The following is an 11,280-nucleotide window of genomic DNA, read 5'->3' on the forward strand; positions in this document are numbered from 1 at the left end:
TACATATAACTCAAGATAGGGTGATCTACTAGCAAGATGAGTCTGCACCATCGCCTCCAAGCTACGAGGTCTTTTGATGTCGAATGAGTCATATCTCATGGGATCAACCGAAGTACAAAATTGATACTTAATAGACAAAAATTTCATTGGCGTTGTTCCGAAGATTTTACGCCTTTACGAAGTTCTGTGAAATCTATGTTTTGGTTAAAAACCAGTCGTACTCTGCTCTCCAATAAAAAAAATGTCTTTTTCGGTGTCACAAACCTCGCCATCATAGTAAATAACAACACTAACACGTTCATTCATCCTCAGTTTCTCTTGCTGTAACTTACGCAACCTGAGAATGAAGTTTGGCTCATTTATAGTCTAAGGCTTTTTCAGATACCACTGTAGCAAAAGAGTGTCTACGTGGAAGCTTTTTTTCCAAAATTTTGCTGAAAGTGCATCCTTCTTGAAGCGTTTTTGACACTATTTGTTTAGAAATATCTTCTCAAAATTATTTTATCAGATACCACTGTAGTAAAAGAGCGTCCACGTGGAAGCTTTTTTTCCGAAATTTTGCTAAAAGTGCATCCTTCTTGAAGCGTTTTTGACACTATTTGTTTAGAAACATCTTCTCAAAATTATTTTATTAGATACCACTGTAGTAAAAGAGCGTCCACATGAGAGCTTTTTTCCGTAATTAATAGTTAATTTAATTAATAGACCCTAAAAAACCCTAAACCCTAATTTAATTGATTTTTTTATTTTCATAGTTAATTTAATTAATTAGCCCTCAACTCTAATTAAATTAATTTTTCCCTTAAAAAACATTAAAAACCCTAAACCACCAAAAAACCTTAAACCACTATAAACCTTAAACCATTAAATCCTAAACCATTAAACCCTAGTTTAATTTATTTTTCTTATTTTCATAGTTAATTTAATTAATTAACCCTCAACTCTAAGTGTTCATTAATTTTTCCTTAAAAACACTAAAATTCTTAAACCATTAAAACCCTAACCCTAAAAACCATAAACCCTAATTTAATTGATTTTTTCTTATCTTCATAGTTATTTTAATTAATTAACCCTCAACTCTAAGTGTTCATTAATTTCTCCCTTAAAAAACTCTAAAACCTTAAACTATTAAAACCTTAACCCTAAAACAATCAGAAACACTAACCATAAAAAACTTGAAACCCTAATTTAATCATTTTTCCCTTAAAAAACACTAAAAACCCCAACCCCTAAACCCATTAAAAATCCTAAACCTAAAAAACCCTAACCCTTAAAATAAGGGACAAAACGCGTCTCTGAGGGAGCATTTTGCCACGTCAGCACAAAGCGCTTCCTTGAGGGCGCGCTTTGTGATGACGTGGCAAAACGCTTCCCCAGGGACGCGTTTTGTTGACGTGCACAGTAACTTCGCACTGACGTAGACGCGCTTTTGGAGAAAATGGTCCTTTCCCGTAAATAATAAAAAAGTTGGTCCATTTCCGTAATTATCGAAAAAAGGGCTTTTTTTAATATATTGCCCTAGATAAAGTGTTTATTTTACTACAAAATAAGTATAAGGGCTTACTTCAACATAATATAATAGTTTGAGGGCTTTTTCATATTTTACCTCTATTGAGCTAAACTATATATGTTCTATATTTAAAACAAAGTCAATTTGACAATGAGTAAAAAAAAAGACAATTTTTTACAAAGTAAATTACTATAAGAGTAATTTGTTTGGGACTTGACCTTAGTGGAATATGGTGGTTTTAAATTTTAAAATTTATTATTTTAATTAAAATTTTATTTTGAATTAAATATAATTTTTAATAAATATTTTTTCACCTCATTGTAGATGAATCATAATTTAATATATATTTTTATTTATATCTTTATTAACTTAAAATTCTTAATTGAATTGGCGTCACAAGTTAAATATACACCAACTTATTTAATAATGACTTAAAACCATTTTTAATAAGGTAGTAAATATTATTATAATTATATTTTTATTTTAATGTTTTATATAAAAATTAAATAAAACAATTAAAAAACACAACTTAAAATAAAACATAAGTCCAAAGATTGAACCCAAGAGTAATGCAACTTTGAATATACATAATATACCTAAGGTTGAATTGATAAATACATATTTGATAGAATTTCCCGAATTTTAGAAGTTTAGTTTTGAGTTAAATTTCTTAAATTCTGAGATTAAGAGGCTTCTGAGAATGGATACATAGTGGATTAGAGGATTATTAAAGGGTTAATATTCATTAATTAGACGGGTTAATTAATTAGAAATGAGAAATTTGGATTTAAGACCTATGGACTAGATTGTAAGGATAGTAAAAGAATTTAGGTTAATTTGTGAAAATTTAGGTTAATTATTTCCCTAAGCCCGTTTTAGCAATGTTCCCAATTTGAAATTTTATTTGGAGGGAAAGGTACCTCCTCTTCTATTTGCATGGTTTGCTTTTTTCAGAAACACAATTTTTTTTCTCATTTTTCTCATCAAACATTCTTCAATTATTTTAGATGGGTACATTAAATTTCATTAAATCTTAACACAAAAACAAGGTTTAAAGAATAAATTTTAACAAATTTTTTTTATCTTTCTTAGCTCACATTAGTGTTGGAAAAGAAGGAAGAGTTTGAGTTTTTAATTTTTTGAATGTAGTTTAATTTTCTAATAAGGTAAGATGATTTTTAACCGTAATATATTATCTCTAAACATTGAATATTGATTTTGATTTTTCTTTCATATTTGAAGATTTTTATTAGTAGAGTGAGAAAGTTTCAATTTTGATGTTTCTCAATGTTTTTAAGCTTAGAATCAAGTGGGATAACTAAACTTTAGGGTTGATATTAGTCTTGAATGAGTTCTTGAAAGATAGCACGATTGAGTGCTTGGAGAGTTTTAGAGAGAGAACTTAGGAGCTAGTATTGTTGATGGTTTTCATGTGTTTGTGAGTTCCTAAACTTAGTTGTAATGTTAAAGTTTGGTTTCAGATTGATCTGTTTGGAGTTCTCTTGAGGAGGCAAATAATTCAATAAAATGTTTCACTATATCGAATTGCATCTCATTAATAGTTTTTGGTGGATTTTATATTTGATTATGTTTCTTGAATTTTTATTTTATTGTTTTAATTATGGTTTGTAGCAAAAGAGGTGACGAAATCATCTAAGGTCAAGAGAAAATAAAAGGTTTTCGAAGCATAATAAATTTTAATTTTGTGCTAGCTTAATTCAATTTCTTAATATAGATTGGATTAAGTAATCTACCTTAGGATTTACTGATGATGCTATGCTTATGGTTATAGATTGGTTTATGCTTGATCTATGCCTATGTTGTAATCAAGCTTAAACTTAGGTTGTGGTGGATTTTTTTGGAAATCGCATTATACCATTTAAATGACTAATGCGAAGAATGTGGGTGATAATTTGTGATTTTTAATATTTTTAGGACATGTTTTAATAGAAAATGCCTTATTTAGTAATGTTGGGAATGGTTTGGGTATAATTGTTATATCATGAGATTACTTGTGATAGGAATATTTGACACTTGTATGCATTATTTGTGCATTAGGGAAAGTTGTGTTTTCATACACTTTGGTGCATTTTCTCTGTTTGGCGCTTGTACCAACTTTTGAGATATGGTAAAGGTTTTATCTGCATATTTGTTTATTGTTCTATAGTTGGTTAATAGGGCATAAACTTTACTGTGAATATATTTATAATGATGAATGTGAACTGGAATTGTTGATGATCATGATATTTGGAATATGTTATGCAATGATTTGAGGCAATATTCAAGTACGGTTTGGATATGTTGAGTGATTCACATGATGTTTTTAGAAATTTGTTAATTGAGGCTAAATTGAAATGCTTCGACTATGTGAATCATGCATATTTGATAGTGTTTTATTGTGTTAACATTTTTTGTTGTTTAATGGTTGTATATTAAAAACTTGGTTATGTTAGTATCACTTAGCTTCAAAAAGCTCAGTGTGCGTCCATGTGTGGGTAGCAAGAGTGTGTTAGAGTTTCGATTCAACGTCTCATAGCATCGAAGCCGTCAAGTCTAAACCTACATTTTTTATTTGCAATTTAGTATATTTGGTTTGGTTCATTTTTAGATTATTGAACACTTTTGGATTTAATTTGTGATGCAAACTTATATGGCATACATTTGTTATTATGTTTTGCAAATTACATGTCTAGTGAGTTTTTGGTTAATTGTGTTAATGATCATTTTATACTTGTTTTAGTATATCAAATGTATTTGTGACGGTTTAGTTGTATGATGCATGTGTTTAGGTACATTTAAGGAGTTAATTGCATAACTTTTATTGCTTATTTTTTGCATTTTTAGGCAAGTATCTCGAGACCTCAAGAATAATTTCATAAGATTCATATGCATTTTTAGGTATGAATCTCAAGACATATAATGAATGCCTCACGACATAAGATGCCTAATCTAGAGACATGGTGACACAGTCTCGAGTATCAAGACATAATTCCATTGTTCTTGAAGCATGAAATTTGAAGTTAAAAATTGAAAACATAAGAGACATGTCTCAAGACAATATAACCCTACATTTTACTAGTTTGACCCAGGATTCATAAGTTAGCTTCCATGTTTGATTGCCATTGACTCCAATTTGTAGTATGTGAGCCAAATTGAGTTATTTTAACTTCATTTATCACTTTACTACAAGAAAATATACTTTTAGCGGCATTTTTTAAAGTGTTGCTATAATTATTTGTGGCGTTTTCATGAGCGCCGCAAAAAATGCCACTATAGTAAACGTCGTAAAAATTTACGGTGTTTATCTGAGAAAAACGCCACAAAATATCAAGACTTTTAGCGGCGTTTATGGGGAAAGCGCCGCTAAAAGTCATGGCTTTTAACGGCGTTTATATGAGAAAAATACCACAAAAGATCAAGACTTTTAGCGGCGTTTGTGAGAAAAGCGTCGCTACTTTTCCCACAAACGCCGGTAATTTTGGCAGATTTGCAATGTATATTTTTCACCAATATCCAACCCTTCCTGCATTAAATCCAACCAAAAACAGCAAATATAGCATCAAATACAACCAAAAATAGCAAATGTAACATAAAAAATACAACAAAAAACATTAAATCTAAATGATACTTTAAATTGAACGAAAGATTTATGATGTAAATTAAAAAATGAAGTATAACTCAAAATATTCTTACAATAATGTTAAATGTGACTGTTAAATATGACTCCTATTTTCAGTCAAATTTAAAAAATAATCTTTCAGTTAAACTCTATTTACTTGTTTCAATCAAACACTGATTAGTTTAGATTGTTTTATTATTATTTAATCTATGAATTTAGCCTATAAATAGGCTCTTTTACAACCTTAGAAAACACACCCATTAGAGATTAGAACTCATAATACATTTAGAGAATTTTGTGTTTACGTTTTGTGGGTTCTTTGTTTTCGGGGTTTAGTTTTTATCTCCATCTTTTGTACTCTTCGTTCTTTTGCCATTATAGTAAAATTATCTTTGCCCGTGGTTTTTTATCCTCTTTGGAGGGGTTTTTCCACGTTAAATTTGTGTGTTCAATTTCTCAATTGATTTCGCTATTTTCTTGTTCGTTGCTTAATCGGGTTAAAATCCTAACAAGTGGTATCAGAGCTAGTTCAATTTTCATAGATCAGCCCGTTCAGAGATGGCAAGAACAAGGTTTGAAATTGAGAAGTTCGATGGTGAGACAAATTTCAATCTGTGGCAAGTTCAGATGATGGCAATTCTAGTTCACTCAGGCTTGAAAAAGGTTGTTACCAGGAAAAAGCCTGAGAATCTAAATAAAACAGAATGGGAAGAGCTTGATGAAAAAGCTTTGTCTGCAATCCAGTTGTGCCTTGCGAATACGGTATTGCAAGAGGTATTGATGGAGAAAACCTCATCCGCCTTGTGGAAAAGGTTAGAAACTCTTTATGCGACTAAGTCTCTGGCTAATCGTTTAGTGTTGAAACAATGTCTATTTACGTTTCGCATGAACGAAGGTGAGCTTCTTAGAGATCACATCAGTCAATTTATTACTCTTTTAAATGATTTAAAGAATGTTGAGGTTCATATTGAAGATGAAGATCAGCCTATGTTATTATTGTGCTCTTTACCCCCTTCATACAAGTCTTTCAGGGAGACCCTGATTTATGGTAGAGACAAACTCTCGTTCGAAGATGTGAAGGGTCATTTGTTGAGTAGAGACAAACTCGTCAATGAGTTTCATTTGGATAGCAAGACAAATATGCAAGCTTCCGTTTTGGTAGCATCAAAGAAACGAGATAAAATGTGTCGCTATTGTAAAAAGTTAGGTCACGTCAAAGCAGATTGTTATAAACTGCGAAATAAAAAAGCTGCTGAGAGTAACGAGGAAGATGTAGCTGGTGCTAATTTGGCCGATAAAAATGGTGATGATTTCTTGTTAGTGTCAACAAGCAATAACACCAAGCTCACATCCGAGTGGATCCTAGATTCATGATGTTCTTTCCACATGTGTCCCAATAAAGAATGGTTCTCCACATACAGTTCGATTGAAGGTAGAGTTGTGCGCATGGGAAACGATTCATCTAGTAAGGTAATTGGTATTGGTACTGTTAAAATTAAGATGCATGATGGGACGATTAGGACACTTTCAGATGTCAGGTATGTACCTGATTTACGAAAGAATCTCATCTCCTTAAGTATTTTAGACTTGAAAGGATGCAAAATCAACATCGACTCGAGCGGCATTAAAGTATCTCGTGGAGTTCTCATTTTGTTAAAAGGTAAAAGAACTGATAGTCTTTATATTCTGGAAGGTTATACAGTGACCGGTGAAATCGGAAGTCCCCCGTCCGTTACGGAGTTGAAGTCAACTTGTTTGGAGCGGAGGTAACTTGGTCATAGGAGGGAAAAATGTATAACTGTTTCGTTGAAGAGAGGTTCTCTTTTAGATGCAGGTTTTGAAAAGTTAGGGCACTGTGTTCGTGAAAATCAGACCCGGGTTGGTTTTGATTTGGCAGTATACAAGTCGAAGGCTAGAAGTCTTCCAGTTTTTAAGCACAAATTCGACTCAGTTAATTCTCTGCATAGTTCAAGATAGGCTGGTGGCGGGCTTTAGCAAAGATGACATTGTGAAAATATGAGTCAAGGTGGAGATTTGTTAAATATGACTCCTATTTTCAGTTAAATTTGAAAAATAATCTTTTAGTTAAACTCTGTTTACTTGTTTCAATCAAACACTGATTAGTTTAGATTATTTTATTATTATTTAATCTATGAATTTAGCCTATAAATAGGCTCTTTTACAACCTTAGAAAACACACCCATTAGAAATTAGAACTCATAACACATTTAGAGAATTTTGTGTTTACGTTTTGTGGGCTCTTTGTTTTCGGGTTTTCGGGGTTTAATTTTTATCTCCATCTTTTGTACTCTTCGTTCTTTTGCCATTATAGTAAAATTATCTTTGCCCATGGTTTTTTATCCTCTTTGGAGGGGTTTTTCCACGTTAAATTTGTGTGTTCAATATCTCAATTTATTTCGCTATTTTCTTGTTCGTTGCTTAATCAGGTTAAAATCCTAACAGTGACAATGTTAAAAACATTCTTACAATGAGAAAACTAATGTTTAAGATGGCGGCTTTTGCATTCTTTGAAACATTTGCATCATTCTGTGAAGGCTCAGAGTGGAGCTCTTCGTACTTTCTCGCTCTTTTCTCTTTGCCATTCTTCTTTCCTCGACTCCTCATTGCTATCACGCCTCCTTCTCTGCTGCCTCCACTCTAAGTTATTACTGGAGTTCTTCATATTTTCTTTGAACCTCGATAATTTGCTTAACTGTGCTCGCTTGCATCTGAGCTATCTTCAGCTTGAGTTTGACTCCCGGAAGGCATGTATTGTTGGGAGCCGGATCCAAAATATTAGGTCGGGGTAACACCAGATCCTTGAAATTAAACCCGGCCGTACCTTTCAGAACCCAAAACTTCAGTGATAATTCTGTTATCAATGTTCTCAAGATTAACGAAACTATTAGTCAAAGCGATCGCTTCATCAATAAAACTGCATAAACACAAAATCAAGTTTATAAAGATATAAACTCTTTCAAAACTGCTTGAAAATCTTTTGCAAGTTTAGCATCTGCTACCTTCTTGTTGGCCTATAATTAATTAAAAGAATTAAAAGGCATTAAGCATTTCCTCAAGTTTATAAAGATATAAGCTAATACAATGGTAAAATTAGATTTTAGCTCTCATAAAATATATAACTTAACTTTAATCCAAATATATATTCATTCAATCCAAATGGGAAAACATTAGCAAGCTTGCAAGCAGTCAACAAAGCATCTTGAACTCTAGCAATCTGGTAAGTGTTTGAAGTTAAATACATTAGCTTAAGCCGTCAATATTTCTGAGGTATTGAGAAGGATGTCTCAAAAGGACTCCATCGTATAGATGAACTGTGTCATTGAGATTTGCTTTTACAAGGTGCTGTATAGAACATGCTTATACAAAAAAATATAGATGGAAAAGAGGGAGAGAAAAGCTAGCAGCATACTCGAATCATAGCAAAATTACATCTCTTATAGCCCAGAAATAATGCATAGCATAATATTGGATATCACTAGGACATACCGAGCAGTTTTTTCTCCACTTCTACCGTATACTGTTAAGATGATCACGAGTATTCCTTTGTTACATGCATCATCAATTAAACTGCATAACCACAATAGTAAAACCAGATTTGAAGGACTGGTGCTGAGGATAAGTAGGTTTCAAAAATGAATAAAACACGAAGAATGACAACTTACTCCTCAACTCCTGGTCTTAAAGGTAAACTTTTCAGCATCAATTCCTCCAGTGCATTTTTCTACCAATAATATGATGACCATCCATTGGCTTAACATGTTTTACATTATAACCACAAGAAAACATGATGGCAAGCAAATCTTACATATATAATTACAAGAAAGACTGTACGATGAAGAAAGAACTCAAAGGTTTCAAGGAAAGGATAAGGAGAACACTACATCCATGAAAAATTTAATATCATTTCTTTATCACAATTCAATTGTGTGTTGTTCGGACTCTTCAAGGATCCTCCAAATACAGTTAAAAATTTCCAATATATCCGCATAGGACACATACAAGTATCTAACATTTACACCTAAGTACGAGTAATATAGATTCAGGTTACCTTCTCTCGCAGTACACTTTTCACAAATGGCTCATTCTCACTTGTAGGCAATGAAGTAGGCCAACCAATCTGCCAAAGTATACTAGACTTTAAGCCACAAGGTTGATATAATATCATGCAAACAATAACATTGCCCAATATGAATGGAAAACACCAAGTTTATCATCCCGAACTTACACTAATTCCGGCATTGTGATCTGTTTCACTAGCTTGTTTAAGTTTAGCCGAAGTGTCCTTCACTAATTGCCCAATATGTAGCCTTGTTTTATGCCTACCAAGTTAAATTAATATGTTAAACGTTGTGAAGTATGGTGGAGAATCATATCTAGAAAGTCTAGTATAAATTATTGCCTAATGTTTGTTTTAGTTGTGGCCAATACATGCATGTTAAAGAGTTTTGTCAAGCTGCTAGGAGGGTTGACATTATCCACCGAAAAGTGATAATATCCATGAAAAGGATAGTATTGACTCGATCGAGTCTGAGATGTTCGGACCATGTATATTGAAACAAATGTCAAGAAATTGATCTCTATCCCAAAAGTTGCACAATGGAGTAATTTGGACAGATCTCAATTTTCAATATTGGAGAAAAACTAGGAGATGCTATGTATTGTGGTGATGGTTGAGGATTCACAGGCTGTTTAATCTGGAGATAAGGTTGAGACTGTTTCAAAATATTTATTGTATTTATTATTAGTAAAACATATTAGTATGAGGATTTATGCTTGAATGATGAAGTTTCTCTAGAAGTAGCCGATGGGGGTGTGGTTGCAATGGCCCACTCTCTTTATTTTATATAATTGGTTGGAAAACACAAGGATGTGGACATCCAAAGTTTTATGATAGAATTATGAGCAGCTGACAAAAACAGAATCGTTTAGAAATTTAACGTTGTGAAGACATCCACCATTCTTTCAATTTCATCTGATTTCTCAATCACCAAAAGAAGCCACACAAACCCTAGTCCTAAATTAATATGTTAAACGTTGTGAAGTATGGAATAAATGGGATGTTGTTGGTAAAGATAGGTTGGAAATGAGTTGGAGTTTAGCATAGATTTCTGCTTAACTTGGAAAACAAAACTAAGATTGTTGCGAAACTCAAATCGAGGAAGATAGATTTGAAATTCCTCCAAAACCCATAGGTTAAACAAAGAAGAAATCAAATTGTTCTCAAATAAAAGAACAACTTACCTGAAATTTTACACTCCGATGAAGCAAATGAGAAAAGCGTCTGATTATACGAATTTGTTGTAAGTAACCTACAAAACAGAAAAGCGATTCAAGCCAGATGTATGTTACCTCGACAATGACTCTTCACCGTGTCTGCTGATTCTTTTGGGGGAAATTTAGGGATTAGGAGAAATTAGAGAATTGGGGAAATCTGTTTTGGGTTGGGGGGAATGGGTGTCGGGCATGAAAAAAAAGAAAATATTTCAGAAAGGAAAATGACGCCGTTTAAGTTAAACAATTATGTTTTTTTGTGGCGTTTTTAAAAAAAATGCCGCTAATCCCCTAAATATCCAATTAAAACGGCGCCATTTACGTTAAACTATTTTGTTTTTTTGCGGCGGTTTTTTTGAAAAAACGCCGCTAATCCCTTAAATCTCTAATTAAATTTTACTTAAATTTTTCATATTTATAAATACTTAACGTAAATTTATTTAAATCTAATGATATTGTTTTAATTTTTTTATAAATATATACATGTTATTTTCATTTGATATTTATTAATTTTTAAATATAAACAAGTTAAATATTTTTAATTATTATTTTTTTCTATTAGTCGTTGAATTATATGTAAGTTGTGGATTTAGTCCTTTTACTTTCATTTTGTTATTTTAGTCATTTTAAAATTGTTTTAAAATTGTAGTATTAATTAAATGGTAGCTATTAAATTTGTAATGAACAATTTTGGCCCGGGCCCGTGCAAACACAAAACCAAAAAAAAAAAACAACAAAAACAAAACAAAAAATATATACCATAAAAGTCCAGTTTACAAGCCCAATAATAAAACCCAAATCCAAACTTAAAAACTAGGTCTAAAGTTTCAAGGCCCAAATGGCCCAAATTTTTAAAACG

This window comes from Gossypium arboreum, chromosome 3 (assembly GCF_025698485.1).
Source record: "Gossypium arboreum isolate Shixiya-1 chromosome 3, ASM2569848v2, whole genome shotgun sequence".
Lineage (NCBI taxonomy): Eukaryota > Viridiplantae > Streptophyta > Magnoliopsida > Malvales > Malvaceae > Gossypium > Gossypium arboreum.